Source organism: Marmota monax, unplaced genomic scaffold, assembly GCF_021218885.2.
Source record: "Marmota monax isolate L192 unplaced genomic scaffold, Marmota_monax_Labrador192_F-V1.1 WCK01_AAM20220418_F8-fsc00009, whole genome shotgun sequence".
NCBI classification, from domain to species: Eukaryota; Metazoa; Chordata; class Mammalia; order Rodentia; family Sciuridae; genus Marmota; species Marmota monax.
In genome coordinates, this window is record NW_026694710.1 from 28,628,398 (window position 1) to 28,647,268 (window position 18,871).

An 18,871-nucleotide genomic window follows, 5' to 3' on the forward strand; every position below is an offset into this window, starting at 1 on the left:
GGGATTTCTGCCGGTGCCTGATTGATGTTTCTTTGGCACGCAGGCTGCTTTGTCCTAAGTCACTGCCACTTACCTGACAGTAAGAAGTTGTGTGTTTCTTGTTCCTTACTCTAATGATGGATCATGCCCCAACATAACCTCTGGGAGCTTGGCCAGTTTGCACAGAGGAGCATCATGCTGGGAATACAAGTATGTGGATATAGACTAGGTCTCTGTCTTAGAACCTGGTGGCCCTGGTTGGAGGGCCCTACAGGAGCAGTCACCCCAAGACATTGAGGGACCTGTGTCTCTGTGGCCACAGGCCTCCATTCTTTGAGAGAACCAAGTTCATGCCTTAAGCTGTTATAAGTGATTGTCTTCATTGTGGCCCCAGGGATCATTCCCCAGATAAGAGCCAAGAGCCTGGTTGGTGCCCTTTGTTCCTGGGGAGGGCAGCACCTGTGCAACAGCACTGCCCACAGAGGCCTTGGAGGCTTCCCACTCTGACCTGGTGTGCCTGCTGTTGCCAGGATTTGCAGTGCTTTGGGTGCGTTGCATTCTGGGTATGGTAATTTCTAGAAGCTCAGACTGGGAGCTGGGGAGAGTACCCACATTCCGACAGTGCCAAGGACCCTGGCAGGAAGAACAGTGCTTGGCACCAGCATCCCAGTGGTAGATGCCAGGTTTGAGCCCACAGGGCCCAGCTCAGCCCCCAGCATCCATACAAGAAAGGATGCCCCCCACCCAGCTCCTCAATGCACCTCGATACCTTCAAATCTCATCCCTCAAGAATGTCTATGTGGGCTGGGGCTGGGGCTCAGTGGTAGAGCACTTGCCTTGAATGTGTGAGGCACTAGGTTCGATCTTCAGCACCACATATAAATAAAAAATAAAGGTCCATTGACAACAAATAAATAATTAATTAAAAAAAAAAACAAACAGTTGGGGTTGGGGATGTGGCTCAAGCTGTAGCGCGCTCGCCTGGCATGCGTGCGGCCCGGGTTCGATCCTCAGCACCACATACAAACAAAGATGTTGTGTCCACCAAATACTAAAAAATAAATATTAAAAAAAAATTCTCTCTCTGTCTACCTCTATCTCTCTCACTCTCTCTTTAAAAAAAAAAAAAAAAAAAAAAAACAGTGTCTAGGGGCTAGGGGTATGGCTCAGTGGTAGAGCACTTGCCTAGCATGTGTGAGGCACTGGGTTCAATTCTCAGCACCACATAAAAATAAAAATAAACAAAAATAAAGATTCATCCTATATATGTGTGTGTGTGTGTGTGTGTGTGTGTCTATGTCTCCACTTCTGCTCCTGCTCTTCTCCCTGCAGGTGGGGTGGGTAGGGTAGAGTTCTCACCCATCAGTTTTCAGGATCTTTCCATGGCCACCCATCCTCCACAGTCCAAGGCCCACCCAAGTGGCCTCATTGGCATAGACTCAGGTGCAATGGGAAAGGGACTCATGAATAACAAAGCTACTCTTGACCCTCTGGAGATTCCGCGTGTTTCAGGAGCTCAGTGCCAAAAACCAGAGATAAAGAACAAATTTTAAAATATATACAAACATATGTATGTATTTTGTTTTTGTGCTACAGGTTGAGCCTAGGACCTTGCTATTGCTAGGCAGATGCTCTACCCCTGAATCACACTCCCAGCCCAGGGTCAAATATGTTGTTCATCATACTCCAGTACCCTTCACTGCCAGGGTCTCTGTCTCTTTAGTTCTGACTTCTGAAACCTTAGTGTGGGTGGGTGGGTGGCTCAACTAACCCACCATACCAGGGGAGGGGGGGGCACACAGGCCCCCAGAAGCCCCCTCTCCTCCACTGAGTGTCTCCCACGAAGCCTGTCTGGGGGACCTCCCCTTGACTCCTGTATCTCCCCCAGGGTTCTCACAGCCAGCTCTGGGGGCACACCAGCAGGCCCTGCTTTGGTCTCACAGGCATCCAGCACTCAGAGGCACCCCAGCAATGACTCACGCATAAAAGCCAGCACCATGTCTCCTGGTTTTACAAAAGGAAGGAGCTTTATTATGAGGCCAACCACAGGAGGGCAGGTACTGTAAGCCCAGATCTGCTTCCAGATCTACGACATCAGAGGAGTTGTCAGACAGAAGAGCAGGGGATACTTGCTTACTGAATGGCAAGAACCCTTGTCTGCTAGTGTGGAGGGCACTGCACCTCTTCACGGGTCACACGCTTCATTTCTTGGGTGTCATCACGCTCTGTTCAGGGGGTTCTGAGCTTGAGACATCAAAAGGTCATGAAACAGCCAGGCATGGTGGCCCCTCTCCTGCAATTCCAGTGACTTAGGAGGCAAGAGGATCACAAGTTCGAGGCCAGCCTGGGTAACTTAGCGAGACTGTCTCAAAACAAAAATTTTAAAAGGTCTGGGAATGTTGCTCAATGGTAGAATGCTTGCCTGGCATGTATGAGGTCAGCAGTCAGTTCCCTAGTAGCAATAATAGTGATAATGATGTCATTTCCATGTAAGCTGGAGTCTGTGCTGGACTTGCTGGACTGAAATTGCCCTGTGGTATGTTGACCTGCTCATCTCGTGAGAGGTGGCTCAATTGTGTGTAAAACTTAATCTTGAATAAAACCTGTACTTCACATCAAATGATAAGATTACATATAGTTGAGTGGTTTATTGGCAAGAAAATAACATGATTTGATTTTTTTCCTTGAAATTATTTAGTAGTGGCAACCTATAATTAGTTTCTACGATTAGATAGAGATTGAATCCAACCAAACCACATAATTGGTATTTTCACAACATCTGCTTATAAATGTTTCCGAGGAAACGGTTTCCCAGCTGCCCAGAGGGAGGAGGCCCAGAGGCCCTGCCTAGGATTGCCAGGAGATGGGCAGCCTCCAGGGTCCTAGTGGGCTCCACCAGGGGTAGGTGCTGGGGTCTGAGCTTGTTCCTACTGCAGAAATTGTAAGAAGTTCCTTCTAGAAGGTGGCATGAGGCCTGAAATTAAAAGGCTGGGGTGTAGGACAAAGTTAGTGTCTTGGGTCCAGAAAGGCCTATCACAGGTGGACAGTATCTCCAGCAGAGGTACAGCCCAGACAGGGCACCGACCAAGAAGAGCTCTGGCGAAGTGCAGCTGGTCTTGTGTGCCCCTGCACCTGCTAAGGAAACCTGGTGCTCACACGCACACAGGTGGCCTGCAGGAGGGTTGCCACCTGGAGTTGTAGGGCTGCAGCAGTACCAGGGCCAGCTGTGGGGAGGAGATGCAATGGCAAGGCAACAGCCCGGCCATCTGGCCTGAGGTCTCCACACGGTCACTGAGACCCTTACTATTTGGGGTCAAGTTAGTAGAATTAATCTACTGCTTTCCTGACTCTCAGCCATGGAGCCAACTGATAATTAGGAGGACACTTACAGCCACAGGTAGTCACCAACACACGAAGTCACAACAGAATGTCCCAAGAGGAGACAAGTGTAGCGACATCCCGGTGGCAATGTGTCCAAAACTGGAGGAAACAGCAGAAATGGAATACCCTCTGCAGAGCCCAGGAGCAGACCAGGGCCTGACTGGTGGAAACCGCCAGGGGGCAGCCAGGGAACAGGGGCACATCACTCCCCTGTGTCCCAGAGTCGTCCTCAGCGAGGTAGTGGCCAACAGCCAGTTCTCAGCCCCCAGAGTGACACACCGACTGTTACTTCCCATATTCAAAGCCACGCTGTGAGCTGGTGCCATTGTGCTGTGGCCCATGTTAGAACACACAGAGAGTGACATAAGTGCAGTCCAGCCTGGAAGGGCCGTCACCTGGTGTGGCAGACACACCTTCCCGTGATGGGTTCTGGTAGACACACCATACCACATCAGCCAGGGGGCAGTCTGGGACCCTGCCTCGGTGTCTTCTGTGACCCTTCCAGTCTGTCTCTCCCCAGGGACACTGTGGCTGTTTCTCTGCACAGGTTGGTTTGTCTGCTCTTAAGCTTTGCGTTCAGTCATACCCCTTACCCTTGGGAATATGGTCCCAGGCCCCCAGGGGTGCCTCAGGCTGCAAATTAGTCACAGCGAGAGATTAGCAACAACTAATGATAAAAAGAACAACTGTGACAACATACCATCACAGAAGATATTTAAGCCAGGTTTGATGACACACTCCTGAGACAAGAGGAAAGAAAGTTCAAGGCCAGGCTCAGCAACTTAGAGAGACCCTGTCTCAAAATAAAAACAAGAGAGCACCCCTGGGTTCAATCCCCAGCACCACACACACACACACACACACACACACACTTAAAACTTATACATTGCTTATTTCTGGGATGTTCCATGCAGTTCCTTGCACCACAGCAGAACACAGGGAGCTGTGAGGTGGGAAGTGGGGCGGGGGGACGAGGGACACTTGAGTGTTCCCATCAGGAGATGGCATCCATCTGTGTGAGGTGGGAGTCTTCCTCTCCACGGGTGTGCCCCCTGCTGCCCACCGTCCTTCATTCATCCTGTGTGGTGCCAGCCAGGCTGCCTGCCATAGGGCTGAGTTGGCCCACTGCAGAGGGTTCTTGTGCAGGGTCCTGAGATCAGGTCTCCTGTCTCTCCTGGGGTATGGCTGGGAGTGGAATCCTGCCTAGCAGACAGTGCTGGGCACCCACTGGGGTGCAGGCTGTTGCAGGCAGGGCTGCTTTACCACTGAGCCACACCCCAGCCCCTTTTATGTCTTGTCTTGTAACAGAGTCTCCAAAGTTGATCTGGCTGCCCTCAAAGTGCGATCCTTCTGCCTCAGCCTCCTGAGCCACTGACTTGGATTACACCCAGCTTGAATGTCTCCTCCTGTTCCACAAAAAAAAAGAAAAAAGAAGGAAGGCAAGAAAACCATCTGCCTTGGGTTTTTTGTTTGTTTTTTGAGACAGGGTCCCTGTCCTGCCCAGGCTGGCCTGGGACTGCTGGGCCAAGCAATCCCCAACTCAGCCTCTGGAGCAGCTGGGACCACAGGCACAGGCCGCCTTCCTGGCTATGTATCAGCAACTATGAAGAGTTAGACATTTACGTCTTTTGCCCCAGAGAACCTGCTTTTTAAGACTCCTTCTACAGAAAGGCCCGTAAGTGTGTGGAGACCCAGGACAGTGAACTCGGGTGTGGTCACAGGCAGCCACGAAGGGACAGTGTGTCCCATGGGGAGAGGTAGTCAGAGCTCAGGGGAAATACACCTGGCAGAGCTGCCTGGACAGGCACGAGCCTTCCAAGCTACATCACCAACAGCGAGATCAAGCCACCTGCCTGCTGTGCGCCACAGGGGCAGAAGGTGTCCCCTGCCCGCCTGTGACCACGATCTTATTAGACCTTACCAGGGTCTCTGCATATGTAATCAAGTTGTGAATCTCGAGGTGAAGTGTCCACACTGCGGGCAGCAGCTAACCTGGATGACAGGTGTCCTTCTGAGAGAAAAGGACCTGAGACACAGGGAAGAGGTGGGGCCAGAGTGAGTGGTCACGGCCCTGGAGGCCCCAGCCCTGGGACCTGCAGGGAGGAGGCCCAGGGAGATGGGGATGGGGGGACCAGAGTGAGTGGTCATGGCCCCGGAGCCCTCAGTCCTGAGGCGGCCATGGCAGAGGCATCAGACACTGGGGACACCTGGGCCTCAGCCCCCCCACTCTGACGGAAGGAATGAGTTGTGTTTCCAGCCACCAACTGGGTACTGAGTCGTCACAGCAGGCCCGGGAGTGTGACTTCCTTCTCTCCAAAAGAAGCAAGAAGAGCAGCGCAGGTCGTGGGAGAGGGGCCTTCCTCCCTGTGTTTGTGGTCCTGCCTGGCTACTCATGAGCTTTGCCCTGCAGCTCTGGACTGGAGGGCCAGTGGGCCGAGAGGGCGTCAGGCCAGGACGCCAGCCGACCCTCCGCTCGGGCGGGGGCTGTGAGGTCCTCCCGCAGCCCACCCTTCCTTTCAGCCAGACTCAGGTGCTGGATTGCTGGGTGGAGCCGGAGACAGTCGCACCTCCTGGGCTCCCAGCTCCTTCCTTCCGCTCTCTTCATCCTCCCCAGGCCCAGAGACTCCCAGGAGGAGCTTGGAGACTGAAGGTGAGCGTGAGGGGTCCTGAGTGACAGCGCTTCCTCTTCTGGCCACTTCCCCAGGTAGTGACTGAGGGTGCAGTGAAGGGAAGGTGGGAGGTGTGGCTGGCCACCAGGCTCCTGGGTACTGCTCTGCGGTCCTGAGAGGTCCTCAGAGGCTGGCTGCATGCCACAGCATGGGGGTCTCACCCCTGCAAGACACAGGTGGGCGCACCCTCTCCACACAGGGAAGGGCTGCGGCAGGAATCCAGGGCCACTCTGCGGCAGGAAGAGCTATTTGCAGAGGCAAGGCCAGGGTGTGCCCAAGTTGTGAGCAGCCTGGGTGGGAAGGGGCAGTGGGCCAGCACAGTGAGGCACAGACCTACTCCACAGCCCTCCCACTGACCTGCTGGGAATGGGCCACAGGGCAGATCCCAAGCAGAACTGGGATGGGAGGGGGCAGATCTGCAGGTGGAGGAATGACCAGCACTCAGATAGATTTGTTTTAAAATGTTCGGAAGAGCAATGAATCCCTATTTGGCTGTGGATAGCCAAAACCAACAAACCAACAAACATCATATGTAAGAGCACAAATACTGACATTCTACACTAAAATAGCTTCTATACTGTGGGTACTTCAGAAGTTAGTCAAACCCACTGTCATGTGTCTTCAAGAAGTCAAAATAGGGATTCATTTTGTTGTGTAATAATTCCCCACGGTAGGATGAAAACAACCAGACCTTAGGGGACCGCTTCCTGCTGGAGGGGGCCTCCTTGTGTGGCCTCCGGGAGGCCCTGCTGTGGCTGCCTGTCACTCTGACGGCTGCCTATTGAAGAGGGTCCATGAACAGATCAGCCCAGCCCTACACAGGTTGCAGAAAGCCTGAGTTTGCAGTTTGCTCTGCACATAATTTGATCTTATGCTGGAGGCTCCCACATTACATCGTTATCACAAAATTATTCTTCAATAAAAGCACCTGCTTTGTGATCCCAATTCTATTAATTTGGCACGTCCTTTCATCCATCACCAGGGATGCCAGCAAAGTCACTTGTCACAGGTCCAGAACAGACGACTTGATCTACTAGAAAAGTACGTGGACCTGCCAGTTGTTAACAGTGCCGTGACCACTGCTGCTTCAGGTGTGGCCCTTGGTAACTGGACTTCTTAAGCAAGTGCCCCGTCCTTCTGGAGAGGAGGCTGTGGAGCGCCTGTAGTACACTGAGGTCAGTAGGCCTGTCCACACCTCCCTTTGGGGAGCAGTACAGGCTGCAGGACAACGGATGTGGTCAGTGAGCTCCCTGGGGTAGCCTGGGCCCCCAGAAGCCAGTGCTGCAAAGCTGGAGGGCAGTTCCTAATTGCTTGGCCAAAATAGAAGGTGGGTCTGGTAGCAAAATTTTCCGTATTTTTCGCCTTATTTACTTAAACAATAGAATCTGCTACATCAATAACATGGTTCTTCCTGCCAACTAACTGTGTGTGTGTGTTCCTCCTGCCTTCGCCAGAGCCACGGAGCAGGAGCAGGACGGCTTCTCTGCCATGTAGCAGGTTCCCATTCCAGTCCCCACCATCTTAGTGAGGTCTCAGTGACGAGTGTGTTGGGAGGGACAGAGCTGGGTCTTTCAGGAGCGGCCTCTGGTCACTGTACACTCTTCCTGCCTAGCAGAGGGGGTCCTGCAGGCCAGGACTCACCCCACTCCTGTCTGCAGGACCTGCGGCCAGGCCACCGTCCCTCCTTTCTCTTTTCCCACTCAGATGGAGGGGGCTCCAGACCAGAGGGATTCCAGGAACATGGTGAGCAGTAAGAAGGGCTCCAACTCCCGACACCCTATCCCCAAAACTGGCTGTGCAGCACCTGCATGGAGCCTAGGACGTGGGCTCCAGCCTTGGTCAGAGCCCTAGGGCTGACCTTGCCCTCAGTCTTTGCAGGCCATGAGGAACCGGTGGAAGAGGCTCCTGGCCAGCTGCTCCATGTGCTCGCCTTCCTGCCTCAGGGACAGATACCTGAAACAGCAGTTTGGAAGAGGGGAGCTTTCTCGTGCTCATGGCCTCAGAAGGTTCAGTCCACAGTGGGGGTGGGCTGGCTCCAGGGAGAAACATCCCGATGGAAGTCACGGCAGAGGAAAGCTGCTCAGCTCTGGCAGGCCCCAAGCACAGAGAGATGGAAAGGGAGGAAGGGGCAGGGGACAAGATATACCTTCCAGCACACACGCCCAGTAGCCCCTTCCTCCATATCACACCACCCCCTGCAGTCTCCATCCCCCCAGCAGCCACATCACGGTCCATCCGTGGATTAATCCACTCTGAAGGTCATCGCCCTTGTGATCCAGTCCCTTCCCAAGAGCCTATCTCTGGACGCATGCAAGCCTTTCGGGGGCACTCCAGATCCAAGCGAAAACAGCTATGATCTGGAGCTGGTGTCGGGCTGCATGCGATAACCTGGTCAGTGTCTTTGGGAGGAAACACGGGTCCTGGGTCAGCAGCAGCCATTGGAAATGAAGACTCTAAGATGCACCACAATGACATCAAAACTTCAAAGCTCTGAGGTGTCCCTCTGCAAAGATGGGCACAACTTCAGAGTGGGAAGCAGCAGGCCTTTCTAAGAGAAGTCAAATGGGGCCCGAGGATGGGAGAAGCAGGCTGCGGCTGGTGTCCGTCTGTGTGAACTTAGCTGTTGCATCCCATCTCTTCTGGTGACTGTGGAGCTGGACCCTCTGCTGATCTCTAGGCGTTGCTCAGGAGATGGCCGGAGACACCTGTGATCCACGCAGCTGTGTTCAGCTGACAGCAGCTGCCTCTCAAAGCAGAGCGGGGTCAAATGGAGGCACCCTGAGCATGCCCTCTGTGAGCTCCTGTGTGCTCTGTTTGGCTTCTGTTAAACCAGATGATGTCACCATTTTTGCTTTCAGCAGTCAATGGTCTCAGAGAAGGCTCTGTCCAGATGGCTCTCTCCCTCTCTCCTGGCTCACACCTCACCTTACTCGTTCCCAGCTTCAGGCCCCCCGCTTCCACCCGCTGTTGGCGCTGGCCTGCTGGAAGGAGCCCCTCAGCAGAACCCATCTTGCTCCTTCTCTTTGGCTGGATGTGAGAGCCGCTCGGCCTGTCATTCACTCTGCCCTGCAGGGCGGTTCGCTGACCTCTGGCCGCTGTGTCTTCTGATGAAATGTGTTCTTGTCCCTCACTTTTCCACCTCTGCCCCTCAGCAGTGCGGCTGGTGTGCCGAGGGTCTCCCGGAGCTTCCCTTGTTCATCAACTTTGGAAAGTTCTAGACCGTCATCTCCGCACACACTATTTCAGACCCTGGCCCCTCTGTGTCAAGCCACACACTCACTAGTCCACTTGGCCACATCCCACGGGTCCCAGATCTCTTTTTCAAAACTCCTTTCCTTTATTGGGCCTCAGTTTGGGTGATTCTGGTTTCCTGTCAAGGTTACTAGCTCTTTCCTCTGGAGTGAAGCTCATCTAGTTAATTCTCCATTCCTGACATCACATTTTCATTTTTAGAATCTCCATTTGGCACTTTTTTTAAGTTCCCACTCAGCTGCTTAAGTTTCCCACCTGCTTGCGCATGTCACCCACGTTTCTGCCACGTTCTCTATCACACCAGTCCTGGTTGGGTCTCTTTGGGCCATCGGGCTAACATCTCCAGATCCACTTCTGTCAGCACCTTTTTCCTTCTCCCATGGACCATTTTCTTGCTTTTTGTGTGTGTCTTGTAATTTTTTGTTTTATGCCGCTCATCATGAATAAAGACTTGTTGACACAGAAGTGATTGATACTTATCTTTATCAAATAAAGGACAGGCTTCTTCTTTGGTAAGGACACTGAGTGAGGGATGAATTGATTTATTTGCAGCTGAGCTGGGTCTGAGCTCTGTTGTGCTTTCAGTGAAATTCAGTTCACCATGACCATGAGTGTAAATATTTTGGAAGATGAATCGGAGCTTCCCCTCCTGAGGAAATTTAACTCTGAATGCTGGTGAAATGCTCAGGCCTCTCAGGGCCTCACCGTCTGGCCTCCTGAGCTGGGGGTTCCTCTCTGCCTTGCATCACATATCACTGGTTGCTCTCCACGCTTGGTTTTCTGTGACTCAGGACATCTGTCTGCCCTCTGTTCTGTCCCAGACTCAGGACCATGGCATGTGCTCAGCCGACGCCATGCATGTGGGGGGCTTCCCCCAGGCCCCCCCCACCCAGTGTTTAGGACATGACCCCCACACTCCCTGCAGACCTGCCTGGGGTGGAGAGGGATACTCAGCACTCCAGTCCACATGTACCAAGTCCAGCCAGCTTCTCCCAGCACACATTCCTCCTCAGACCTCTACAACAGAGAGGCAGTCATGGTCCTTCTCTCCAGGAAAACTCTGATGCCTCTAGTTGATCCAAGGTTCTCCATATCCTCAGCTCTTTGATGCAGTTAGAAAAAACAAACTGTGATGCTGTGGCATGTCCCCTGGTTCTCAGGATGGGCAGGATGTCCCTTTGTGGTGTCCATGTCCCCGAGGAGATAGCCATCCTCTCTGAAGCCTGATTTCAATGGAAGAGGAGACAGCAAGGCAAGGTGTGTGAAGGCCAGGGTTCTCACCTGTTGGTGCTCTGACGCCTTGTGCTCTGCCGTCACAGTGAAGCACATTGTCACCCACAGTGGAGTGTCTCTTTTGCTTTCTAAGAAAGAGTATTCATTCTGGATTTTCCACATTTCAAGACTTGCGTCCTGCACAGTGGTGATGTCTTCACGCTGAACTCCATTGGGCTCTGACAGGTTTTTGCTGTTTATTTTACTCACTTAAGTTCAGAGAATTTCAACCTTTCCTAGGGCACTAGCAACAGTTCAGGACCTTTATAGAAACTACGGAAAGAGTTGAGTTGGCCAAACCACCTCCAGACCCCTTCTCTGTGGAGTGTGGGTCCTCCAGCGGCCAGGGCTCCACATTGTAGACAGGAGGCCCACGTAGGCTGCTTGGACAGGAGTGTCCACCTGAACAGCAAGGAGCCATGCAGGCCGGGCAAGGGGGAGCTCTCTGGGCCGCCATGCTCTGCTCACAACGCCAAGGGGTTCCAGAATTCTCCACCTCACCTGGCCTTTGTAGCCCCTGGGGCAGGTGTTTGTCAAGGTGGAAGGCGGGGACACACCCCGGGGGCCTGTCAGCTCAATGACCACCTGAATACCAAGGGCACGGGCCAGCCTGGCCTCCACCTAGGTCCACCTAGGCCACCTCCTGCTGCCAGAACAGGCTGCAGACACCCTCTGGATCCAGGGGACACGGGAAGTCTTCGCTGTTTCTGGGGGTGCACTTGTGCAGTTCAGTGCAGGAGCTGATGCTGGCTCTCCCTGTGACTTCCCAAGAGCACAGTGGGACAGGACTGCCTCAGACAGCAGCAGCAGCCCAGAGGTTTCCTTAATGGAGCTCGGCAGAGGAGGTGGGCTCCAGCTTGCACACAGGGGTGAGGTGTGAAGAGGCTGTGGCTGGCAGGAGACCCGAGATCCAAGATCCCAGTGCCCCCTGGGAGCTGGGAGGCTGCTCCTCCCCCTCACCCGGGAGGGAAGGATCTACAAAGCAGGCACTGCCTTCTCCTTCCCCCTGTGGGCCACTGTCATTTTGGCCACAGAGTTTGCTGACCATGAAATCAGCCGAGGTGGGAGGGCCTCCTGAGGGTCTCTCGCCTGCCCCATCAGGGCCCCCACCACCCAGCTTCTGTGCTGGCAGCTTGCCTGGTCCACATGCAGACGTGGCCTCTGAGGTGGTGTGGCTCTCTCAGTCCTCGAGGCCCCACCCTCACCTGGACGTGCTCCACACTCTCCAGGGCCCCTGGGCTCTCTGCTTGTGAGCAGCGGGGCCTTGTGTGTAATAGGACATCCAGGAGCCCGTGGGAGGGGACCTGCTCAGGTCACATGGGGCCTTTAATTAAACTAGGGACGGCTTCAGCTGTTGCTTCTGTGATCAGCATGTTGGCCCCGTTCACCCTCCTGTGGTGGCTGCCGGCTCTGTGTATGCTGGGCCATGTGATGCTACAGGCAGAGCAGGGCCGAGGGGCCAGGTCCTCCCACACAGGCTCTGCTGGGATCCTGGTGACACACGCACAGGGGCAGAGCTTCAGCGGAGCCCCCGGCTCGAGAGCTGGCATCAGCAGGCAGCGCCCCATTCATGCCCTGCAGAGGTGCCAGGAGCACGTGGGGTGGACAGGAGAGCGAGGGAGGCGCTGGCAGGACCTGGAGAACCGCAGTGTGGCCACGCGAGAGGAGCAGAGAAGGCAGAGGAGGGCAGCCTAAATAAAGCCCTGCCACAAGGCGGCCACGAAGGCGCTCCTCAGGCACCGAGGCACAAGTCGGCCTGGATTCTAGCTCAGCACCAAAAGCACAAGCAACAAAATGAAAATAAAAACACAGGACTTCACCCAAATTAAAAACCCTGTGCATCAGAGGTCATGGTCAAGTGGGTGAAAGGCAAGAATGGGGGGGACCCTGACAAATCGAGCATCTGCAAAGGGACACAGAAGGAGTCCCGCAGCCCCACTCAGACGCGGCCCAGCCAGGCGCAGCGGCCACACCTGCCATCCTAGCCCCGGGGAGGCTGAGGCAGGAGGGTCACAAGGTCAAGGCCAGCCTCGGCCACTTAGTAAGACCCTGTCTCCAGATAAAAAGGGCTGGGGTGCAGCTCAGTGGTGGAGCACCGCAGGGTGCCGTCCCCCCACAAGGAAAAGGGAAGAAATGGACAAAGGACTTGAGTAGACATCTCTCTGGCCTGTGCTCTGGGACAACGTCAGCACAGGCCAGTCAGCACAGCCAGGTGTCCTTTCTGTGCATGAGTGGGGCCACTGTCCAAGGCACGGGAAACACGGGTGTGACTGATGGGCAGCAGAGTTGGAAACTCCTGCTGTGCCGGTGCATGTGCATCCCGCGGCAGGGACTTGCCCGGGAGCTGACAGCTGTCCAGACAGGTTTTACATGAGCCGTGCAGCACCACTTACAACAGCCAACAGGGTCAGACGTGTCCACCCACCAATGAGGGACGGGCCAGCTCAGTCTGTCCCTGTGATGAATGAAAGTCACATCATGCACAAACCTCGAGCACACGTGCTGGGGACAGGCAGACACAGGCTACACATGTGCCCTTCCACATCAACAAGATCCCCGAGGAGGTGAATCCTGGGAGGCAGAAAGTGGGCTGAGGGAGGACACAGAGACGGCCAGGCGAGGGCCTCTTTCCTGTTGCTGTCTGCATGTCTTCTTTCTTCTCTTCTCTTTTTCTTTTGGTGGGACAGGAACTTATCTTCCGTGACCTCACTTCCATTCTGTTTAAGTGTATGAGAAGAACAGTTCAAGCCCACCAGAAGGTCACCCGAGACCAGTCTTCAGCAGGGGACTTCTGAAGGGGCACAGGGGGCACCTGTACCCCTGGCCAGTCTGCAGCCTCAGGTTGCAGCAGAGAGCTGCTAGAGCAGCCCACACACTTGGGACCCTCCTGCGCACAGGCTCCTCTGTTGAGGGACTCAGGGGGCACCTGGGACCTCCTGGGGCACAGCCTCCTCAGGGGAGGGGCACAGCCTCCTGAGAAGCAACCTGCTCTTCCTTTTCAGCCTCTTCGGGGTCTCATAGAAGTAGTAGCCACCTCCACAGGTATCCACGAGAAATGGTGCCACTTGTGTGCAGGACTTCTGGGGCCAGCCTCCAGCACATCAGGCCAAAGGCAGCCCCCAGGCTTCGTGGGGTGGCAGTGTCCACGGGGCACAGGGGAGAGTCTGGGTTGTGGAGCAGCGGCAGGCATGTTGGCATGAGAGGCCTGTGGGAGTGGCTAATGGTCAGTCCTGATGGGAACCTTCCAGAGTCATGGCTGCGGAAAGACAGTCCAGATCTGGCTGGTGAAGGCTCCAGGAGGGAGGCCGCCAGCAACAGGGGTGGCCAAACTCCATTGCTGCCCACTGGCTAGTGTCCTGGAGGCCATAACCTGACGTCAGCAGGGGTTCAGTGGCAGCCCTGGCCTGACTCCTCCCGGGGCCTCTTCAGGCTCATGACACCGATGCCGCTGCCTTTCCTTTTGCAGACACACCATTCCATTTGGAAACCAGGGCCATGCCAGCTAAGCAGGCTCTGGCTGTGAGGAACTCGAGGACACCCTCCTCCCACATTTGCAGGACACCTAGGGCTCCAGGCATTGTAACAGTTTCCTTTTAATTTAGAATAGGAATCAAGAAGGAGGCCTGGTGTCTGGAACCACCCCTGAGTAGCACAGCAGAAGCGCGTCTTCTTGCTGGCCACCTGTAGGTCTTCTGTGAAGAAATGTGTACCCGAGTTCTCTGCCCATTTTTAGTGGATTGTAGAAGCTCTTTATATATTCTGAATATTAACCCTTTTTCAGATGATTTGCAAACCTCTTTTCATATTTTGTAGTCTGTCTTTTCACTTTCTTTTTTGGTGGGGAGGTCTGGGGATTGAACTCGGGGGCACTCCACCACGGAGCCACACCCCCAGCCCTATTTTGTATTTTATTTGCAGACAGGACCTCACCGAGTTGCTTATTACCTTGCTTTTGCTGAGGCTGGCTTCGAACTGTGGTCCTCCTGCCTCCCGAGCCGCTGGGATCACAGGCGTGTGCCACCGTGCCGGGCTTCACTCTCCTAGTAGTGCCCTTTCATGGAAGAAAATTCTAGATTGGATGAAAATCACATTGAGATCTATTTTTGTTGTGAGGTTGCCTGTGCTTTGGGGGCCATACTGCACTTGTTGCCAAATCCAACAGCACGAAGACCCCTCCTCCTTTTCTCCTGCGTCTCGCCGTCTCAGCTGGTCAGTCAGGTCTGTGGCTCACGCCGAGTCACTCTTTTCGTGTGGTGGGAGATAGGGGCTCATTTTCTCTGTTTCCTCAAGGCCGTCCAGTCTCCCAGCACTGGTGGAAAACTGTCCTTTCTCCGTTGAATGGCCTTGGCACTCTTGTCAAGTATCTGCTGACCATGCAAGAGGGTCTTTATCCCCCTCCTCCTTCTGCTGCTCCTCCTTCTTTGGTGGTTCTGGGCTTTGAACCCAGGGCACTCTACCACTGGGCCACATCCCCAGCACATTTTATTTTTTGAGACAGGGCCTCACTAAGTTGCTGAGGCTGGCCTCAAACTTGCAATCCTCCTGCCTCAGCCTCCTGAACAGCTGGGATGAAGGCGTGGCCACCACACCTGGCCCATGAAGGTTTATTTCTGAGTCCTTTATTCTTTCCTTCTGGTCTGTATGCCTGTCTTGATATCAGTATCATGCTATTTTAATTACTCTTATAATTTTGTCGTAAATTTCAAAGCTGAAAATCGGAGTCGTCCAACTCTACCTCTTTGAACTATGCCAAAGGGAGTCTTTCAGAAGGAAACTAGAGGGTGCTGGAGAGTGGCTCACAGCCAGTGAAGGAGTAAAGATTTCAACAAAGGTACATACATGAGGAGTAAGAAAAGCTCGGGCGCCTCCATTCTTGGTCTGTGACTCCACTTTTCTTATTGTCTGTAGGGTCTAAAACGAGATGTGTAAAAGCAACCATTAATCTTGGATATGGGGGGAAATGTAAAATGATGCAATTTGTAGTGAACTACAGAAAGTAGGAGCAGTTCTCATGCTGCTGCAGTTAACCTGGTGTGAGTTCCAATCGCATGTGAGGTGTAGCGCATCCCCTGGGCAACCACAGAGGCGGGGCTGTGCCGTTGCACAGTGGCAAAGGAGGAGGGGACGCCGTGAGAGAAGGCAGCAATACAGAGGACGGAATGGCCGTGAGGCACCGCGAGGGCCACAGCGAGGGAGAGGGGCCCTCCCTGTCTGCACTCTGCACACTAAGCCAGAGGGGAGCAGGAGGATCAAGAACACATCCCCACCGCAGGCTGTCCACCAGAGAGGCCGTTCAGACACAAAGACACAGAGGGACAGAGGGGACAGGAGAAGGCAGGTGCGCACCGAGCAGGGGACACTCTATAGGAGAGAAGCTTCCCTGTGGGAAAGGTACGATGAACACCAAGGCACCTAGGACTGACCCTCGGAAGATTCAATACCCCACTCTCAAAGGACAGAGCGTCAGACAGAGGACTGACAGACACAGAAGACACCCACCAGCAGCACGGTCAGGGGCCCGGGGATGTCCTCCAGGACAGAATACGGACATGCAAGGCCCCAGCGCAGGACAGCTGAGGACAGGCAGACGCCAGCCAGGCACAGGGGCACACCTCTGACCCAGCAGTTCAGAGGCAGGAGGGCTGCAAGTTCAAGGCCAGACTGGGCAACTTAGAAGACCCTGTGTCAGACAGAAGACCAAAGAGGCCCAGAGTGCAGCTCAGTGTAGAGAGTCCTGGGGTTCAAGGTGCAATAAAAAAGGTAGATATTTTACAAGGAATCTTCTCTGGTCTTAACAAACAAGATAAAGTTAGGAATCAATAAAAGAAAAAAGAAAAATGAAAATGAAAATTTCACAAAATTGTGGAATTAAGCAATTTCCTTAAACAACCAGTGGGTCAAAGAAGAAATCACCGGGAAAAGTGGCGATGGGTGGAAAGGAAAACCTGCAGCAAGGCCTTTGAGACACGGTGGAAGCAGCACTGCTGACGGCCCGTCCCCAGAGAATAGCACCGGAAGGGACAGCCTCGCTCACCTCTCAGAGCTAGGGATGGCAGAGGGACAGCAGCAGAGACCCGAGAGACGCTGACACACCCAGTCCTCCCCAGCCACAGCGCAGCGAGTGGGAAAGGAAGGAGCCACACTCTCCCCATGGGCCGCTGGTGGGGTCCGCTAGAACCCAGGGAAGCCCCTGGGGCTCATGAAGAGTCCAGACCAAGACACAAACACCGTGTGTCTCCATACCAGCACTGAGAAATCCATCAGGAAATTAAGAAAACAATTTCCCTTATAATAGAATCTAAAGGAATCAAATACCTAGCAAGGGATCTCAGGGAGGACGTGAAAGGCTCATATGCTGAGAACCAACAGTTTGCTAAAGCAAGGAAAGGCTGTCTAAAAAGCCCAAAGTCATCCCATGTTGGCGGACATTGGAGATCCTCTGTCTGTGTCCTCAGGACACCTGGAGATGGAACATTCCAGAGATTCGTGTTACCCCACGGTGTGATCCTGGGGTAACTAGAGGGAGCTAACCCCTCTTCCTGTCCACTTGGTCACTGTTAGACCTGTGGCCCACCCTGGGGAATGCAGCATGAACACTTTAATGTTTCCAACTGGGGAGATCTTTGTTGGGGGGAAACACCCTAATTGTGAGGCCATATCTCAGGCCATTGCTTTCATTTGGGGAAACCCACCCCCATGCATGAAGGGGCCTAGGTTATTCTTTGGCAAGAAAGTTTGTTAAAGACGTTGTCATGCTAGGTGCAGAGGCTTCTGCCTATAATCCCAGAGGCTCAGGAGGCTGAGGCAGGAGGACCACAAGTTCAAAGCCAGTCTCAGCAAAAACAAGGTGCTAAGCAACTCAGTGAGACCCTGTCTCTAAGTAAGCTATAAAATATAAAGGTCTGGGGATATGGCTTAGGGGTTGAGTGCCCCTGAGTTCAATCCCCGATACCCTTCCCCTAAAAAAATAAACAAATAATGTTGTCATGAGCCTTGAGTGGTCAGAGCACCCTCTCTGTGGGGTCAATCACCATCAACCACAGGGAGGGCTTCAGGGGTGGACGGACTGGGCTTGGAAGGTTGACCCAGGCTAAGGGGTGGGGGAGGGGTGGATGTTCACCGGTGACATGGACAGCACGACTTGCTCAGAGTTCACATCACTCAGGGCTCTCCAGGCCACTGGAAAGGCCACCCTCAAATGACCAAGCAAGGAGGCCATGAGGAGCTGAAGGCTGGAGAGCCTGGGCCAGGTCCCTGCAATTGCCTGGAGGGAGCGTTCCCAGGGAGAGTCCCTGGAGCTACTGGCTGGGCTTCCAGTCCCCCAAGGAGTGTCTCTGTGGATGCTGAGGACGGACCTTAGAGCTGCTCCTGGACACTGCAGGGGGAGGGAGAGGGACCGGGTGGTGGGAACGGGGTCATTCCCAACACCAAGTCAGGGTGTGCGTAGGGAGGGGAATGTGTCTGATTTCCCTTCAGTGCACTGTGCCAGTCCCCTGGAATAATGCCCTGCCCTAGCACTGGCCCTGCCACCTGGGGTCGCGGGGATAGGTGGGGGCTCCTGGAGAACCACACCAAGGCTGAGCACAAGCCCATGTGCTTGGGAGACAAAGCCATCTGACTTAGCTTCCTATGAGGCCAATGTTGCTGCACCCCTTCAGCAGGACCAGCTTGTACCTGCACACATTGAGCTCCTCAGGTTTTTCTTGAGATGCGTCAAGACCATGGCTTCAGCCTCCACAGAGTCCCCTTCATCCTTGGGGCCAGCAACAGGCTGTGACCATCCTGCAGGGGCAGTGCTATGACCATTGGCTCCAAATGCCACTCACCTGCAGTTTCTGAACTGTCTGCCCATCAGCTCTGTGTTCAACTCAAAGGAAGCTGCCCCCTCCATCCTGGGCGTGACTGGGCAGCACACTTCTCCACACTCACCAGCTGAGGCACAAGAGTTTCCAGGGCCAGAAACCCACAGCAGGATGCTTAAACTATCCAGGATGTAGTTGAGCAACACATGTCACGCTAAGAACCAGAACAAGACAGACAGTAAAAAGACCCAACACCAAGATGCTCTGATGTGGGGCTGGGGCTGGGGCTCAGTGGTGGAGCGCTTGCCTAGCATGCATGAGGCACTGGGTTCAATCCTCAGCACCACATATAAATAAACAAATAAAATAAAGGCATTCTGTCCATCTACAGCTACAAAAAAAAAGATGTAGAGCTCAAAGTAGATGTCAGGAAAATGCTGCAACAAGCCTTCACAAACAGGAACATCTCAGCAAAGAGACTGAAGGTATGGAGGAGTAAATGAGAAAACATGGTGG

The 18,871-nt window shown here is 53.9% G+C and overlaps 1 long non-coding RNA gene across 1 annotated transcript in view; it reads right to left on the reverse strand.

Moving 5' to 3' along the window:
* Window positions 1-2,602: 2,602 nt before the first annotated feature.
* LOC124078738 (uncharacterized) overlaps window positions 2,603-18,871 on the reverse strand; it is a 28,619-nt gene continuing 12,350 nt past the window's right edge. The window contains exon 3 of the long non-coding RNA XR_006847032.2: window positions 2,603-15,464. This is a non-coding gene — a long non-coding RNA (uncharacterized LOC124078738). The remainder of the gene's footprint in view (window positions 15,465-18,871) is intronic.